Raw genomic sequence first — 20,175 nt, 5'->3', positions numbered from 1 at the left:
TTCATTAAGAGAATGCAACTATATATCTATCGCAACCACTTTGAATACACAGATACAAAATGGACATTCATAGTTATACCCCAATTTTTTTTAAGTTCCGTTGTTGAATATTATAGGTGTGTAAACTATATGCAAACATAGGAATTTTAACCTAGGAGAGTAAAGAAGGATATATAGGTTAGCAGAAAATTTCAGTTCAGTTTTGGAAAATGTACAGCTATTAAGGAAGCTAATCTAAACTCATTGTAATGCACCCCTGCTCACTTCAGGAGATCTTAAAGTGATGGCTGACAAGCTGCTATTGAAACCATAGTGAGCATGTTACACTGTATTTCCTGGGCCAGCCGTGCAGATAATACCACCTATAGCACAAAACACACAGCAGGGAATTCAGAGCACTGGCAAAGAAGTTACCCCAGCTTGCCACAGGAGGGTACCAAGGGATTTTTCCTTCTTACATGTGCTCTTGCTTCCTCATCTCAAAATAGCTAATGCACTATGAAATAGTGTGGTGAAACTATGTATACATGTTCTTTCTTATTAGAAGTAAAATATGCCTATGAGAGAGTATCCTTTTGCCTTTTGTGTGATCTAAAGTTGAAGTTGTATTTCCTCTTGTTGGGAAGACATTGAAGCCCAGTAAACACTGATTGGAATGGCAAAGACTACAAATATTTCCTGATGTAAATTTCATAAGTCTCAAAAAAACTTTAAAATGTGTGCAGGGTTCAACCTACTGCCAGAGTTCTGAAGCATTCAATTAATAGATACTTATTCAGGGCTTTTATTTCTTACATCAGGCAGGTAAAAGCCAGTGTAGTAAGTGCATCAGTATAGAGAGCCCTTTGGTTGTCACCTATGTCTGAAAAGTTTATATTTGTGATCCCATGGAAAAGTTATTGGAATTCTAGGGAGTTAATTCCAATTTGCTACTTCCAATGCAACCCATGAAGAAAATAAGGACACTAAGGCATATTTGCAGTTTTGGAGAGCCAAGGAGTTCCCAAGGCCAGAGAGGATGATGGCTTACAGCAAAGAGGGTCTCAACCTAGTTCAAACCTGAATTTTATTCATGAAAATTGCGGTGACTTGAAGATGAGTGACATTGGGAATGGTGGAAAATATGTGAGTCTCATGAACCGTTAGGTAGGTGATAAGAAATTACCTTTGCTATACTTGGAGAGTGTGATGTCCAGAAGTAGTCTACATAACATGATTTGAGATAGTACGTAATGTTCTGGGGTTGTTGCTTCTGTTCTGATGTGTGAACATTTATGCCCTGGGAAATCATAGCCTCTTTTCTCTCATGGATCAAAACCAGCCACAGCTTTGAGCATGGCTCTCCATCCCATCCTGGCTCACACAAACTTTCTGGGAATATCCAACTAACCTGTCACCTTACTTCAAAGACTATATGTCAGCACCATGCAGGACCAATTTTTGTGCTTCAAGCCAATTGTAGAGATAAGAAAAAGTAGTATGACCAATTTGAATTGCTTAAATCCTAGTGAAGGGATAAGGAAAGGTCCAGGACCAATTTGCATTCTGTAAAGCCAATTAAAGAGATGAGGAGTCCAGCTGCAATGGTAAACATGGCATCAGGTGCTCAGATAAAGAGGATAGGTCCTAAGTCAGAGCTGACTGAAGAGCAGAAACAGGAAATCTGGGAAGCTTTTGATGTCTTTGATGCAGATGGGAGTAGGACCATTGGTATAAAGGAACTAAAGTTGTCAATGAGAGTCCTGGGCTTTGAGCCCAAGAAAGAAGAAATCAAGAAAATGATAAGTAAAATTAATAAGGAGAGGACAGACAAAATGAACTTCAGTGATTTTCTGACCATGATGATACAGAAAATGTCTGAGAAAGACACCGAGGAAGAAATCCTGAAAGCTTTCAAGCTTTTCAATGTTGATAAACCCAGACAATATCATTCAGAAATCTGAAATGTGTGGCCAAGGATCTGTGCAAGGATTTGATGGATGAGAAGCTTCAGGAGGTGATTGATGAAGCTGACCAAGATGGAGACAGTGAGGTCAACGAGCAGGGGTTCCTGCGCATCATGATAAAGTCCAGCTTCTAGTGAGACCAGTGTTGCATCTCCTGCTGAAAGCACATGTGACTAGGTTAGTGTCTGTTGTCCTGTGAAATCTGGCTCTGCACTTCCCTGTATAACTTCATGGCCTTGAATCTGACTTGGCTTCTGGAAGTGTTTTTCAATATTAAAGTTGTTTGTAAAATGGAGAGAGAGAGAAAGAGAGAGAAAGAGAGAGAGAGAGAGAGAGAGAGAGAGAGAGAGAGAGAGAGAGAGAGAAAGTACTAGGCATCTCTGAACATATCAATACATGGAAATAGGACCAGGTTTAGCCAAAATGGAAATAATTCCTCTTCTTTCAAGGGTGGTGACACAGATGGTCCACATATAACATTTGACAAATGGTTATATTTTGAGCAGTTGTATGTTGTCCTGTTCTAAAGGGCCTCTTGGAACCTGGTCTTTGAATCAGATACAATCAGATATAACTGATTAGAGGCTTAAAGTTCTTTACATTTGTCTCTGTTTTAGTTTTCCTGACAAGTAACTTTCAGTTTTGATCTTTCCTATAACTTGGGAATGGGACATGCACATTGAAACAGTCTGTGCATTTTATTAAATGTGTAATTAGACATTAAGATCTGGAGCAGGGTAGAGAGAGAGAAAGTGAAATGTAGGAAAAAAGAATAAACTGTCTGGGGATGGATCTGCAATTGCTAGTTAGGAATTTGTCTGTTTCATGATAAATAGGCTAGGACACAGGTGTCTGTTTATATCCTTTTTATTTCTGTAACATTTATTGTAGAGACCAGATTCATTCCCATTTTAGAGATGAGAGATGTGGTTTTTCTAGGTTTTCTTTTTTCTTGTGATTTTGATTTTGTTGTTCTTGTTTGTCTTTTTCCAGCACAATTAAAAATGTTGATTTTTGTGGAATTTTTCATATGGACCATTATCTTCCTCTGAATGGGCCATCATTAAACTAAGACAAAGGCTATAGCATCTCAAATTCTACAGATCTTTTGTAATTATTCCCAGCTCCAAACTTTAATACATTTCATTTCTCTGAACACTCCTAGTCCATTCTTGACTGTTTGCTTACATTTCTACCTAATTTTTACCTAGTAAATCTTTTTCCTATCTCTTACTTATATGTCTTGAAATTTTTTCCATCATGAGTCTGAAAACCTGCACACATATTCTATGGGTTGGATGGGATTGGGAACTTATTTGAGCTCAGGAACCTCTTGGGATCATGTCTAGTAACAAGTACTAATCCCTTTTCAAATCTTCATCACCTCCCATCTCTTAAAGAGTACAGCACATTTCAGTATCACTGAGTTCAAAGCTACAGTAAATGAACCTGTGGACCACTCAAATCAAATTGTAATTAAACCATAGTCATCTTCCCAGGACTTCTTGTTTCCACTGACAATAGAGTTTATACAGACAATAGAGTTTATTTTGCATAATTGTTGTCGGTACTGCATTTACACATAATGTAAGACATAATTACAAAAATAAAGGACTAGCCAGATAGTTTAGTGGATTAATGCACCCACTTAGGCAGAAGCAGGGACCCAGATTTATGTTGTGCCAGCCCCACCCCCACGGCACACTCACATGGTGATTGAAACTGGGCATGCTGGCATACACCTGTAATTCCAGCGCTTGGCAGGCTGAAAACATGAGTATCACTATGAGTCCAATCTGTGTAGTAAGACCCTGTAGACTCTGTACTAAATACATATACATATACATATATATATGTATTTTTACATATGTACTTTTTATATATGCACTTTTTTTTTACAACTGTTCACTCAGCAAAGAAATGCAGCATAGCAAGGTACTTTAAAAACATTTTGGGGAGTACATCAAGAATTCTCATAACTTCTGGGACTGTGGCCACTTCTTCAGTGTCCAAGGGCTGTTTTGTGTTTAAACCAAACTTTAAGAAGAGAAATCTCTCTATACCCATGCAGGAACACTTTAATAAAGGGAAACATGAGTCAGAAGACAGTAAGCTTCTATTTTAAACTGATCACTTGATATTGCTACAGATGAAATTTGAAACTGACTTCAAGAATAATTAAATAAAACCTGCTCAGCAGTCTGATTAAATTTCTGCAAAAGTCTCATCCTATATTCCAGAAGAATGTATGGGACTGGGCCTGTCAAGTAAAACTTTAAAAAATTTCAACAGCTGCTCTTGTTCATTGTGTGAATGTCACTGATTGTGATTTAATATTCAAACATCTACCAGAGGCACTTCATAATAATATCACACCACATGTAGTCTCTTTGCAAGCTAAAGATTGTCCAGATATAAAGTGTTGTTTGCAAAAGTTGGTCTCACAGTTAATGTACTGCTCTGTCAATAGAAAATCTGAAGAAGGGGAATGTATTCAGGTCACCTAGAAAAAGACACATCAGTCAATGAACTTGCTTTACAGTTGGTGTATGATTGTTACACCGAAGACAGATCCAAAAATGCCAAGCAAAAGAGAACCGTCACTTCTAGTCAGTGGCAGTTTCCTCTTGTTGTGCTTATATTAAAGAATATGGAAAGCTGCACCACAGGAGTATTTCAAGACTTTGTAAGTATTGCCAGTCAACATCTACATGAATTTCCACCACTACTGGTTTTTAGGATCTCCACATCTATTATCATCCCCCATTGTTTCCTCATGCTGTGTCATCTGTGTTGTGTATAGAACTATTCCAGTCTTTGTCCTGAGGAGAGCACCTGACTATGGTCCTTGACCAGCTAGTTGTTACATCTCAGTTTCTCTTTAAAATATGTGAGAAAGTGTTACAAGTCCTGACCAACATCTTTTGATATCATGATTTCTCAATTCAAAACTTTGTAAGACTTTAACTATCTCACTGAAGAATTTTTATTCTGAACACTTAAGTGTTCTGTGCTTCAGTCTCCCAGATAACAAAAGAAGAATAAGCTGTTTATCTGTTAACCCATGTGAAAACATCCAGTGTCTTCCATTATTTAGGAGGTACACGGAAAAACAAACTTCAGAAAAGCACGTTGCACTACTGATCAATGACAGAGTTTTGAAGGTATAAATACAATCATTACTAGAAGATCTACATAGAAGATCACATAATTCATTAGGTGAATCATTCCTGGTTTTGAGATGTCTTCATACTTTCACTTCTTCTCTTCACATACACCAACTGTGATGACAACTCAGAGTTTTACTGCACACATTTAGAAAAGAGCATATGGGATTCAGAGGAGTATGCATCAGCCTTGCGTATGAAATGATGACTCTTCTTTAGAATTATTTCATGGCTTCTGTTCCTCTTCTGAAAACCAGCTTAGCAGCACAAGAAAGAGGATGAGGTATTCCTGTCCCAGTTCCAGAGCCTTGGTGATGCTAAACAAAAGGATGCTTCTGGGTCACAGCCAAACATGCTTCTGAGGACAGACCTCTATCATTTTCAGAAATCCTTGTTTGAAATGAAGGAGTTAAGAAAACCAAGAAAGAAGCGAAGTAAATTTGCAGTACTCAGAGAAAAGTTGTACATTTCATTGATTCTTTGGTAAGAAAATATCTTTTGCTTCCTGAAACTCAGCCTGTGCGTAAGTGGTGAACTTCGGCACTGCCTACACTCTGGGAGCACTTTAACACCACTTCATAAATTGATTTACACACTACACTTAGTAATCTTTTTAATGATTTTTAAAAATAATCTTTATTGTTATCAAAGAACAAAGCACTAAACAGTGAAGAGGACGGCATTTCAAATATCATCGCTGCCAGCCTCATAGCACATGCACGCAAACTGCACTTGGAGTGTAGCAGAGGGATCAGCCTTGTGGACTTGTCAAAGGCTTTTGCAGCTGTGACAGCTGCTGAAATATGGATACAAACTCTATGGCCTGAGAGAAGTGAATGAAATAATCCATACTTGCTTTGTTAAAGCTATTCCTGAGCTAGAACTTTTAAGACTTTTAAAGCCTACCAAACAGAAGACTTACCATATGGCAAGGCTAATGTGAGGAGGCTACAAAAAGAAAATAGATGAAGCTACAAAGATCACATTTAGCTTAAGACAACAAGAAGCAGTCATGCTTATATGCCACTAGAGGAGTCTATTTTCAAGAGAAAATGTGTAATTCCCTTATGATATTTAAGCAGAACGTATACTGCTAACCTCAAACAGGTATATATTAAAACATTGGATTATTTTAGAAGTAAAAAATAACATGCATAAATTATAATTAAAATATCTCCTACATTAAAAATAGGCTTGGGATCGAGTTAGCTGATATTGATATTAGCACTAAGGTTTAAGGCAGTCGAGGATGCCTGTCTGCGGATCAGATAATAATATCTGTCAGACTATTTGGGTCAGAGGAGTCAACACAATGCACTGGAAAAGAAGTTACTATAGGTGTGTAAGTTGTATATTTCTGATAGAAGTTTATACCATTGTTCGGAGTTTCCTAGAATGCAAAGAAAACAACAGTCAGAAACAGTTTTAAATAAGAAAAATCACTGAACCACCTTTTAATACATTAAATGCATATAACATAATGCACATCAAACTACCTTCTCTGCTGTTAAAAACTGCAAACATTCTCATTTGCAATCTGAGCTGCATTTCAGTATCCTGCACTCCTACCTTCCTCTGTTCTCCAGGACTCTGCTTTCAGGTGGATCTTACACATGCGGGTGTCCTTCGGGGGCAGGGGCTGGGTCTGGGGACATGCACACACTCAGCACTCACATAGCGCAGTACACTCAGTGCTCTACATCCACCCGTGCATGGACACATCCTGGTTTGTCCTCTGAACGCACAGACAGATCTTGCCTCCCTTCTAGATGGGACTCTGAATCCTGCTGCTGCCCAAGTCCCTGCAGCTGCCTTCTCAGCAGCACCTGGGCAGGGATTTTTATGTGAACAGCTCCTTGTCGTTACAGCACTGCACACCTGAAGTTCATAGCCTATCTGTCCTTGGCATGATGATCTTTCAGACAATCTTTGAACTCTCCAAGCATAGCTTACTAAACTGAATTAATCTGATTTGCAAATGTGAATTAGAGCAATATTGCAATTTTTTTAATATAGCAATTCTATAGGTTGCAAATTAAGTTATCATGAAGGGGAGAAAATTCCTTTCTCATGTCCAGTATTTAACAGAAAAATGTTTCCAGAAAAATGTTTCCTAACACAAATAGAATGAGCACTCCTCCTCCTGTCTCTGGTCTGTTTCCCAGAAACTAAGAGCTTGCCATACTCTCACTTTCCATATGAAGTATGTCAAGCATGAATATTCTTTCCAGTTTTCCTGAATCAACCCCAGAACTCATCTAATCATGAGAAAAAGTGGAGCAGACCTTGGATCTTTCATTTACTAGAGAACTACTCAGACATCAAAGTTAGGGAAAATAAAGGAAATGATTTACATTAGCAACAACAAAAAAAGTTCAGTTCATTGTCATAAGACAGAGACATTAAGAAACCAAATCTGAGGGCCAGGGAGAGGGCTCAGTGGAATAAGCACTTGCCTGGCAAGCACAAGGGCTTGAGTTCAGTCCCCAGTTCCACAACAAATAAATAAATAAATAAATAAATAAACAAACAAAACATAATCTGAATTTCTTTTAACACACTGATTCTTTGAAGCAAACCCAAATCAAGCAGCAGTCAGGAAACTGTGACAGGACAATCTTCTGCTGAAAACCACACTGAACATCTGAAAAATGTAGATAACAACTTTCACAGAAGCACATGCAGAAGAAAAATTAATCACTAGCACTGGTAAAAGATTTACCAAGCGCCTATATTAGATTAGACACTAACTTTACAGAGCTGTTAGTCACAATCTCTAGTGCGTCTTGTTTTTTCCTGTGGTTCAAGCCCATATCTGGTGTCTCCTCTCTGTTCCATTATAATTTATAATTATAATTTTGTGACTACCTATTTCACTATTTATGTAACATTTCTGTACGCCATATGCCCTGAAATACAAAACAATCATAAATTGTTTCAAATAAATTAAGAGTGAAGAAATATTAATTTATATTGTCTTTTATAATTTCATAATTCCCTTAATAGTAATCTTTTTTTTCCATGTGAATTTGCATTACCATCTGGGATTGCTTGTATTCTACCTCAAAAGTTTCTGTAAGTAATTCTTATAAAAGAGATTTTTCAAATAATTTTTTTCAAGAGTCAGGATTCCTCCGTGTTCAGTTTCAGATGTAGCCTCTTTCTTTGGGAGGACTTCAGAGCCCTGAATTTTCATGGACACCTCCCACCCTAAGAACGTCTCTGGGCAATGTTTCTTCACTGGGCAAGGGCAGCAGCTGCTGGTCTTCCCCATGGGCCTCTGTCAACGTGGAAACTACACCACGAGAAAGGAACTAAAGTAAGAGTGTTCTCAACTTGCCATGCCTGGATAGATGGCCTGCAGTCCCCGAGTGGGGCTGGATCCAGAAGTGGGTGCATCTGATCTGTAGTTAGAGTCTCCAGAACTTTGGTCTCTAAGTTGGAGTTTGAAGACAAAGAAAGAAAAAAAAAAAAAAAGAGGACGCCCTGCCTTGTTGGCCATACCCGTCATTAGTAAGACAAGTCAAACTGCCTTGCAATGGACAGAAGATAGGTCCTGACTCTAGTGCTAGACATACTATTCACTCCACCATTGTGCATCTGATGCCCAGTGCTGTCCTAGATCCTGGCAATGTACCTCTGTTTCTACGAAGTTCCTGATATGAGCTTAAATTGCAAGTAGTCAATATGGAAATTTAAAAATAAAAATGGGATGACAATTGAAAAAAAAGTAAGCATCTCAGACATCTCTGAGAGCACTCTCATTTTCAGAGACCTCAAGTATGAGAAAGAGTGACTTCCTAAATTGGGGTAAGATTTAGATGCTGGCGTAACGACCACAAGACAAAAGGAGTATGGGTACATTCACCAACTGAAAGAGCCCAACAAATCTTATTTCTAGGGCAAATAAAAGATACTTGCCTGGAAAAATTTTAAAGATCACAGAATGAAAGGAAGAGAAAACACAGAATTCATCTTCATTTTTCAGATTTCAGACACTGGCTTCCAGATGTGGAACTGCACCGGAGTATGGTGGCCACTGCAGAGAATGCTACAAGCCCCTCCCTTGCCCTTCTCATTTCTTTCCTTATACGAGCAAAGAGAAAGGCATGAGAGAGAAGCAAAGAGTTTCAAATATTCTTCTCACTCTTGTGATTTGCTTAGGGAATTTTGAGACTGTGACAGAAGGAGCAGTCAATATCACTTTTCTTTTTCATTAACTTTATTGAAAATCAATAATTACATAGCACATTAAAATTGTTCACAAATATTGAAATGTGAAGATATAAATTGTAGACAGAGTAAATTTCAGAGAAATATTTCTGAAATGAATACATAGTATGAGATTAATAATAGATTTCCCATTGTAAATAAAACATTTACAAACTTAAGTGAATATAACAATAAAAATTGTCCAAAATAAAAATGAAGAAGAATTTACAGATCAGTCACATAATAGTTCACTCTCTGCCAAAATCAAGAAACTTGTATTCACATAATTAGGATTCTCAAAGTCGAAAGGGGTAGGCAACATATATTTAAAGATTTAAAGGGCCAGCCAAATAGCTTAGTGATTTAAAGCACCTGCAAGCAGGTGCAATGGCTGGGTGTTTGATACCCCTGGGGCACACGGAGACAGCAATTGAGACTGGGTGTGGTGGCATGTGCCTATAATCCCAGCTCTTGGGAGGCTGCAAACAAGTTTATCATTATGAGTCTGATCTAGTAGTGAGCCCCTGAACATCCTGTAGGCCCTTCCTTTAAACAAATACAAAAAAAAAAAGAGATTTTAAATTTCTGAATTTAGTTGAACTCATAAAACCACATTTCCAAGAAAAATGAACCTTTTGCACAATTTGAAGAAAACCATACCAAGATATACAAAAATGAAATTGTCCAAAACTTCTTGTAAAGAAAAAATGATAAAAACATATACATAAAATATTAGCTATTTAAGAACAAAATTAAATAGTATCTTATTCCACATTAGAAAGAAAAAGACCAATTGTGTAAGAAACTAGACTAAAGAACGGAAAGAAAAAAAGATCTGTCCTCTTTGAATTTTATACTTAGCAAACATACCTTTGAAAGCTAAAAATAAAATATTTTCCAGTTATATAAACTCCAAATATTCTAATACCTCCAGACATAGCATATAGGAAGTAACAAATAGCATAATTCAGAAGGCAAGAGAAGTTGCTGTATGGTCCTGGATAAAGAATAAAGAGCTCTCAAAATGATAGTTATGCAGGATTATATAAAATATATTAGATGAGTCCAAATAAAAGGTCATTAAAAATTTCTACAAAAGAGTATCAATCTTATGTTGGGTTATACACATATTTTTCTGTGTATGTGTCTGTGTGTGTGTGTGTGTGTGTGTGTGTGTGTGTGTACAAAAGACAGGGAAGAAGTAATACAAAGTCATTGGAAAATGGAAAAATGCTTTTCAATTTTCTAATACTAGAAGAAAATATCATACCATGTCTTTTAAGTGGATTGTAAGTCAAAGATACAGTATAAATATTTAAAAATTAAGATCAAACAATATTCAAAAAATTAAATACTAATTGCAAATTAAATGTTTCAAAACAACTGCACTAGGAAAAAATTTTCATGATACTAAAGAATTACTAAGAATAAAACATAAGCCAAGTACTGGAACAGCAAATAAATGGCCAGCACTTTTTATAGTTAGGGGATAGAATATCACACAAGTTCTATATGTCATGGACCTGGACAGTGTCCATGACACATACTGGTGGCCAGTTGTCACTTGTGGGACTGAGCTACTGCTATTTCCTTGATATCTACCCTATTGACCCAGATAGACTCATGACTCATAGGTCACAGGAGAAGTCCATTTGTTGAATATGCTTATGGAAATATTTTGCTGCTGTATACAAAAAATAACTGAAAGACTGCTTTTGTATACCACTTATTCTCTTATGTTTAATTGTTTGCCCTATTGGGTTGGATCTTTCCATTCTCATTCATGGAGCTGTAGGCATTTTGATCCCTCTCTAGAACATATTTAATAGTCTGTATAGGCTTGGTTTTGTCATTATGAAATTCTTTAGCTGTTCTTTGTCATGGAAGTATTTCACTTCTCCATCAAATTTGAAAGACAGTTTTGTAGGGTATATCAGTTTGGGTTGGAATTTGTTTCCTTGCAGGACTTGTAGTACTTTGCTCCATGCTCTTCTTGACTTGATAGGTTTGTGAAGGTAAATCTGCAATTATTCTGATGGGTTTTCCTTTAAATGTGATATGTTTCTTTTCTTTAGCAGCTTTTAATATACTGTTCCTGTGATGAATTTCTGGGATAATGATTATCATATGTCTGGCTGTGTCTTTAATTAGATTGATGTTGCTTGGAAATCCATTTGCTTCATTCAACTGAATGTCAGATTGTTTGCCCTTATTTGGGAAGTTTTCTGCTATTACTTCCATTCATATGCTTTTTATATCATTTGTATTGACTTTGTTATCGATGCCTGTTAGTCTTATGTTGTTCATCTTTGCATTGTCCTGCAGATGTTGAATCATTTTTTTGCACCCTAGTTGTTTTTAAGAGATTTTTTCTTACTTTTTCTTAGCTGCAGTGGTGTCTTTAAGGTCTGAAAGTCTATTTTCCCTTTCATTCAAACAGTTTTGCCAGTTTGTGGTTGAGTTTTTAATTTCTTGTATATCACTTTGAATCTGCTTCATGCATTCTATTACTTTCCTATATTGCTAACTCAAGGATTCCATGTTTCTATTTGCCTCTGTTTTTCTTTTATCTTTGTCTTCTTTAGAAGCACTTAGTACTTCTTTCACTACAGCTATCATTTCTTTTTCTACTTCAGATATTATTTCTGATCTGATCTCCTCTATACCTTTCTGCAGTTGTTTCTTTACTTCCAACGATATTATTTAAGAGATTTCAGCTGTGTGATTTCCAGTTTCTTCTATGCTAACATCCCCTGCATTTGTCTTGGGTGGGCTTAGGTCCTGAGAATGCATTTTGCTACTTCTCTTTGTCATTTTTTATAGTGCTGTCTTCTGACCTTTGGTGTAGAGCTTAGATAGAATTATTACCTTAGCACCAGATCTGGGTCTACCAAGTTCAAACTCGTCCAGATGGGTGTTGCTTGGGTCTGGTTGCTGTGCTCCACTTCTTCCTGCTGCAGCCCTTGGAGGTAAACCCTCTGTGCCATTCTGACAAGATGTTCTGCTCCTGGATCTGCTGAGTGGGTCTTGCCTCTAGCCTCTTTGCAAGGAGTCAGGGTGCCACACCAGACCTGGGCTCTGGGTCAAATTAGGATCTGGTGTGCCCTGGGTGGTCTCACTCACAAGCTGGGCCTGGGTTCTTGGTCTAATGAGAATCCATCGTGCCCCAGGCCATTTCACTCAACACCTGGCCTGGGTCAAATGAGTACCCAGCAGGCCACAGGTGGTCTCACTAACACACTGGGCCTGGCTCTGGGTTGGGCCCTAGGCCATCTCAGTCACACACTGGGCCTGTGTCAAATGAGGATCCAGTGGGCCCAGGGGCAGTCTCCCTCACACATCAGGCCTGGGCTCTCAATATCAATTTAAACACACACACACACACACACACACACACACACACACACACATATTTTTTTCTTCCCCCCCCCTTGGGATTTTCCACAAGAATCAAAGAACACTGTCACAACAAAAGTAGTCATCTTTCCAAAATCCTAGTCACCTCCAACTAGGCAGCACCACTAAAGGCTTTAGCACATTTCAATATCAGCATATCGAGTTCATTGCTTATAGTAAATGATTCTTTTGTGGGAAAAAATCAAACCATATCTAAAATTTGATCTCCTCCCCTAGATGCTTTGTTTCCACCATAAAATATCCTTTAATTTGCATGGTTCTAAACAGGAAAGGTTTTAATTATAATGTAGACAGCTATTGCAAAACAATATGCAAGTAATACAATTATTTTTACATTTATTCACTCTACAACATAGGGGGGCAGCATAGTGAGATGGTTCATGAAGAAGGTTTGCAATCAAGGCTGCTTGGCATACCCAGCGCAGCCCGTCCTCTGAGTGACAACTTCCACTGCACCTTGGGCCCTCGATATCTGACCAACCCCAGGCCCTATGAGTGTGGAGGAGAGCTTCTGCTCTGTCTTGTGCCCACCTGCCACTCCAAGCCCAGGCCTACAACATGAGAGAGGCCTTTCCCCATATTCTTCAGACCTCCAGAGCTCGGCCAGCCCCAACACATCCCACCCTCTGAGTGAGAACTTCCATCGTGCACTTAGGAGTCCTGCAGACCCACCAAAACACAACACCAGTGAATGTGTGGGAAAGCTTCTGCACTCTCTCGCCCCCTGCTCCTCATGCCCCTCCAGACCCAGCCCAGACCTAGCATACAGGCTTGGGTTAAAACCCTGCAACTAAAGTCCCTGCCATGAGACTAGGGTCAAAACCACACAGCTAATCCAGGGACAGACCATCCTACCAGAGGGGTACAGCAGGCCCACCTCCAAGAGCAACAACAGTAAGGAGCTGAGCACAGTAGCCAAACCCAAGCCAGGCACAACTGCATGAACTAGAGCTTGGTGTATCAATACCCGAATTTCATTAAGTGATAATGACATAATTGCACCAAAGCTCTACACAAAGGCCAGAGTGTTATATGAAATGATAAAGACAAGGAGCAAAATGAAATCTCAGACCTCAAGCCCACCCACAACAAGTGCAGAGAATGCTAGCTCAGATGAAATAAATGAATCAATAGCATCTGAAGTAAATAAACAGCAGAAAGATATAGAGGATCTCAGAGCAGAATTAATTTCAGGAATAATAAAAAAATGAAAACTCTGAATTTATAACAGCTGAACCTAAGAATCAAATGCAGGAACATATGGAGGAAACACAATACCCAACCAGAACAAATACAGTGGACACTAGCTTAGCTGAAATATATGAATTAATTGTGTTGGAAGTAAATAAGCAACTGCAGAAAGGTTTAAAGGAACCCAAAGCAGAATTAGTGTCTGAAATGAAAAACAAAAATCTCTAAATTTATAGCACCTGAACTAAATCAAATACAGAAACAAAAGAGGAAATCCAATCCATAAAAAACTCTGCAGTAAAAGAATTAATAACTGCTTCTAAAGAAGACAGTGATAAAAAAAAAACAGGAGATTAAAAAAATGATGGATTCCTTGAATGAGCAATACAGGAAAGAAACAGATTGCATGAAGCAGAGTCAAAGAGATGTAGAGAACTTAAAATCTCAATCACAAGCCTACAAAGTGGTTTGAGTGAAAGTGAAGACAGAGTTTCAGATTTTGAAGTGGTGCAGCTAGTGAAAAGATAAGAAAAGATCTTTTAAAAACAAATAGGATGCAAGAAAAAATAATTCAACACCTGCAAGATGATGCAAAGATGAACAATGAGAGATGTTATGGTTTGTGTCTAGTTGTCCCCCCAAAGCCTCATGCAGTCATAGGGTGAGGACTTGTAGAGTTTGTGTTAACTCATGATCCACTGGGATTATGTGTGATCCAAGGCTGGGATTATGGGTCTTAGTACTGCTGGGATTACCCATAGGTAGGTAAATACTGGGAAGTACCCATAGGTGTGAGTACTTCCCCTACCCTGGGGCAGGTAATTTGCATTACAATGTAAGGTGGGAAGAGAAGCTAGCTGCTTGAGCTGCTGCTACCCCGCCCTTGTTCTCTTGCTCTTTGCCACTGTCATGAAAGGTTGCTTTCTGCTATGTGCTGTTCTGCGTTGGACCCAGCTGAGTATGGACTGAAACCTCCAGTAACTGTGAGCTAAATAAACCTTTCCTTCCTTCATTTTGAGTGTCAGGTATTTGTCCCAGCCAAGAGAGAAGAGTAACTAAGACAAGAGACTAATAGATATCAATGAGAATAAGGGAGTCAATACAAATGATATAAAAAGAATATGGGCAGAAGTAATAGCAGAAAATTTCCCAAATATGAGGAAACAATCTGATGCTCGGATAACTGAAGTATACAGAACTCCAAATAACTTCAACCCAATTAGAAACATAATGAGACATACAATAGTCAAGATCTCAGAAATCCAACAAAAGAATATCATACTGAAAACTGCTAGAGAAAAGAAGCAGATCACATTCAAATGAAAGCCCATCAGAATTACGGCTGACTTCTCTTTACAAATCATGAAGGCAAGAAGAGCATGGAGCAGAATACTTCAAGTCCTCTATGAAAACAAATTCCAACCCAGACTACTATACCCTGAAAAACTCTCTTTCAGGTTTGATGGAGAAGTGAAATACTTTCATAACATAGAACAACTAAAGAATTTCATGATGACAAAATCAACCCTACACAGACTACTGAAAGATATTCTAGAGAAGAACCAAAATGATCAGAACTCCAGGAATGAGAACAGAAGAAACCCACTAAATAAGGCAAATAATTAAACACAGGAGAAAAAACAATTAAAAAAAAAACAACATTTAAACAACATGTCAATTGTAAGTCAACACATCTCAGCTATAACCATCAATATAAATGGACTCCATTTGCCAATTAAGAGAAAAAGATTGGCACAGTGGATTAGGAAATAAAACCCAACAATATGTTGTATACAAGAAACATATTTAACTCATAAAGAAAATCATAGACTGAAAGTCAAAGGATGGAAAACAATACTACATGCCCCAGTACTTCAGAAAAAAAGCAGGGGTAGCAATCTTGATCTCAGACAGTCTCAACTTCAAACTAAGAATGATCAAATTAAACAAAGGAGGCCACTATATACTACTTAAGAGAAAAATTCAAAAGGAAGAAATAACAATCATAAATATGTATGCACCAAACACGGGAGCTCACAACTATATAAGGCAAACCTTAATAGACATGAAAAATCTAATATCCAATATAACAATCTTAACAAGAGACATTAACACCCCCTTATTCCAAAAAGATAGATCAACCAGACAAAAAATTAGCAAAGAAGTGGTGCAAATGAACCAGGGGCCTGGAGCAAATGGACTTGGTAGATATATACAGAGTGTTCCACCCAAGGACAGCTGAAAACACATTTTTCCAGTGCACACAGATCATTTTCTAAAATAGATAACATACTAGTCCATAGATCATGCTTAAGTATATGCAAGAAAACAGAAATTGTTCCATGTATATTATCTGTCCACAGTGCAAGGAAACTGGAAATAAATGACAAAACAAACCAGAAAAAAATGCTAAACATATGGAAATTAAACAACACCCTACTCAGCAATCAATGGGTTACAGATGAAATTAAACAAGAAATTCAACAATACCTACCATTCAATGAAAATTCAAGCACAGCTTATCAGAATTTATGGGATGTGATGAAAGCAGTTCTCAGAGGGAAACATAGCTGTGAACTCATACATTAGGAAAACAGGACTGGAACAAATAAATACCTTAATGCTGCACCTCCAACACCTAGAAAAGGAAGAGCAAACCAAACCCTGAGCCCAAAGACGGGAAGAAATCTTAAAGATTAGAGCAGAAATTAATTCAATTGACATGAAGAAAACAGTTCAAAGAATTAATGAATCAAATAGCTGGTTCTTTGAAAGACTAAATAAAATCAATAAGCCCCTATCTAACCTCATCAAACAGAGGAAAGAAAAAATTCAAATACAAGCAATAAAGAATGAAAAGGTGTAACTACTACAGACCCAGTGGAAATTCAAAAGATTATCAACAGTTACTTTGAGAATGTTGACTTTCACAGAATAGAAGCCACAGACAAAGTGGACAGATTCCGAGAACACTACAAATTGCCAAAACTGAATCAAGAAGATATAACAACTCTCAAGAACCCAGTAACAGCCATTGAAATACGGAATATAATAAAGAGCCTGATGACAAAGAAAAGTCCAGGTCCTGGTGGATTCACATCTGAATGCTACAAGAAATTCACAGAAGATATAATCACTACACTCTGCAAACTCTTCAATGACATTGAAAAGGAAGCAATCCTCCCAAAATCATTCCTGGAGGCAAGTATTATACTGATACCAAAACAGGGGAAAGATGCAACTAAGAAAGAGAACTACAGGCCAGTCTCCCTCATGAACATAGATGCAAAAATCATCAATAAAATCCTAGCAAATAGAATAAAGCAAATCATCAAGAAAATCATACACAATAACCAGGTAGGATTCATCCCAGGGATGCAAGGATGGTTCAATATTCAAAAATCTATAAACGTAACACACTATATCAATAGAGCGAAAATTAAAAATCACATGATCATTTCAATTGATGTAGAAAAGGCTTTTGACAAAGTCCAACAGTCATACATGTTCAAAGTCCTACAGAAAATTGGAATAGAAGGCTTCTACTTCAATCTTATAAAAACCGTCTATGACAACCCAATGGCTAATATAATTCTCAATGGGGAAAAACTGAAATCTCTTACTTTCAAATCAGGTACAAGACTAGGATGTCTTCTATCTTCTGTCCCCTTCAATATAGTTCTGGAGTCATTACCTAGAGCCATAAGACAAGAGGGAGAAATGAAAGGAATAAGAATAGGTAAAGAAGAAGTGAAACTATCATTACTTGCAGATGACATGGTACTTTATTTGGAAGACCCAAAAAACTCCACCAAGAAACTACTAGAATTGATAGACAAATTCAATAGCATAGCAGGATACAAAGTCAATACCCCAAAGTCAATAGCATTCCTCTACACAGATAACAAACACACTGAGAGGGAAATTAGGGAAACAATACCTTTTACAATAGCCCCTCAAACAATGAAATACCTTGGAATTCAACTAACTAAAGAAATCAAAGATCTTTTAATGGAAAATTGTGGTATTCTGGAAAAAGAGATCATAGAGGATTTCAAAAAATGGAAAGATATTCCCTGCTCCTGGATAGGATGAACCAACATTATGAAGATGGCCATACTCCCAAAATTGTTGTATAGATTTAATGCAATCCCTATGAGACTACTACCAATGCACCTCCCAGACCTAGAGAAATTTTTCCTAAAATTTGTTTGGAACCAAAAAAGACCTAGAATAGCAAAGGCAATCCTGGCCAACAAAGACAAAGCAGGCAGCATTACAATTCCTGACTTAAAATTATACTACAAATGTACTGTAATAAAATCAGCATGGTATTCATAACAGAATAGACCTGAGCATCAATGGAATGGATTAGTAGATGCAGAGACCTCTAGCAACACACTGCCACCTGATCTTCAACAAAAGGGCCAAACACACTTACTGAAAGAAAGATAGTCTCTTTAACAAATGGTGCTAGAAAAATTGGCTCTCTACATGCCGAAGACTAAAACTTGACCCTGGTCTATCACCATGAAATAAACTAAAATCAAAATGTACTGAAGAACTGAATATTAAAACAGAAAAACTAAATCTCATAGAAGAGAAAGTAGGAGTAACTCTTGAAGACATAGTGGTAGGCAAAGAGTTCATGAACAGAAATCAAATCTCATGGGAAATACTTGAAAGAATTAACAACTGGGACCATCTCTTATTGAGAAGATTTTGCACGTCAGAAGAAATTATCAACAAAGTGAAAAGACAACCCACAAACTTAGAAAAAACCTTAACTAATAAGCACTCAGACAAAGGTCTGCTCTCTAGAATTTATAAAGAACTAAAGAACATTAGGGCCCTTAAATTTAAAGACCAAATCCAGAAATGGGCAACTGAGATGAACACACACTTCTCAGAGGACGAAATTAAAGAACCGAATAAACATATGAAGAAATGCTCCTCACTAACCATCCTAGAAATGTAAATTAAAACAAAACTGAGATACCATCTCACCCCAGAAACAATGGCTCATATAAAGCAATCAACCAACAACAAATGTTGGAGAGGCTGTGGGGAAAGGGGAACCCTTCTCCACTGTTGGTGGGAGTGTAGACTGGTGCAACTGTTATGGAAATCATTGTGGAGACTACATAGAAAACTAAGACTTGAAATCCCATTTAAACCAGCTATTCCTGTAGTAGTAATTTTCCTGGAGGAACTGAAAACATCATATCATAGTGATATATTTGTACCTATGTTTATAGCAGCACAATTTGTGATAGCCAGATCTTGGAAACAACCAAGATGCCCATCACATGAGGAATGGTTTAAAAAGACGTGGTACTTTTATATAATGGAGTACTACTCAACTACAAAGAATGATAAACTCAAAGCCTTCATATTTAAGTGGATTTCACTTGAAAATATACTTATTATTGAAATAAACTTGACCCACATCTGTAAATATCATATTGTCTCCCTAGTATAAGAACTTACAATTCTGTATATGGTCAGGTTTCTAAACTTCTTTGTAAAAATATGTAATTGTTTATTTCTATTTTTATAAATTTATTTTTACTCCATATTCTCTAAGGACTTAATGTTCAACATATCAATATTTGATGGAAAATACCTGTTCCATGGTATACCAAAAGTGTTTGATATTTAGACAGATAGCTTAAACCGAACTGCATATATTGCAGGTTAATAATTAGCTTCTCTTCTGGAGGGTTAACAACCTAAGTTAGCAGTTCAAAATTGGAGAAAAGGAAAGGCTGCAAGCTCAGCCAACATTTTGGCCCTAGCCTTTCCAGTTCAGTGAAGACTTGGGACATAGGAGAACCTGTACTGTTACAACATGTAACTCAGGTGTGCTCCAAATTTTCTGATCAAGAAGATTATGGATTGGAAGGTGGTAAACAAGAGGATTACAATGAGGCCAATCTACACGGTGAAATCTTGTATGCTGTGCACAACTTGTCCTAAAATACAAAACAGAAAAAAAGCTCTAATTATTGTTTCTGTGAAGATTTCAGCATTGAATTGTCTACAAATGGAATACATGAATTTGATGTTGATTTTCAAATCTGTTAAATTTTCAGATTTCAATAAAAATCATTTAAAGGCCAAGTACAAAAAAAAGAAGAAGAAGAAGACTATGGAACCACAGAGGAATGTGTTTGATGATCTAAAGTGAGCCTGGGGAGAGTCACATGGAGAGAAAAAACATTTTCTCAAGCTTTCACAGA

The 20,175-nt window shown here is 37.4% G+C and overlaps 2 pseudogenes; both read left to right on the top strand.

Moving 5' to 3' along the window:
* The first annotated feature begins 1,592 nt into the window (after window positions 1-1,592).
* Window positions 1,593-1,943, top strand: LOC101586798 (annotated as a pseudogene).
* A 32-nt stretch (window positions 1,944-1,975) lies between these two features.
* LOC101586390 lies at window positions 1,976-6,056 on the top strand (annotated as a pseudogene).
* Window positions 6,057-20,175: the final 14,119 nt, after the last annotated feature.

The sequence above is a fragment of the Octodon degus genome, unplaced genomic scaffold (genome assembly GCF_000260255.1).
Source record: "Octodon degus isolate 3935 unplaced genomic scaffold, OctDeg1.0 scaffold00430, whole genome shotgun sequence".
NCBI lineage: Eukaryota > Metazoa > Chordata > Mammalia > Rodentia > Octodontidae > Octodon > Octodon degus.
The sequence above is the reverse complement of the archived record's forward strand: the minus strand, read 5'-3'. Positions and strand labels throughout refer to the sequence as shown.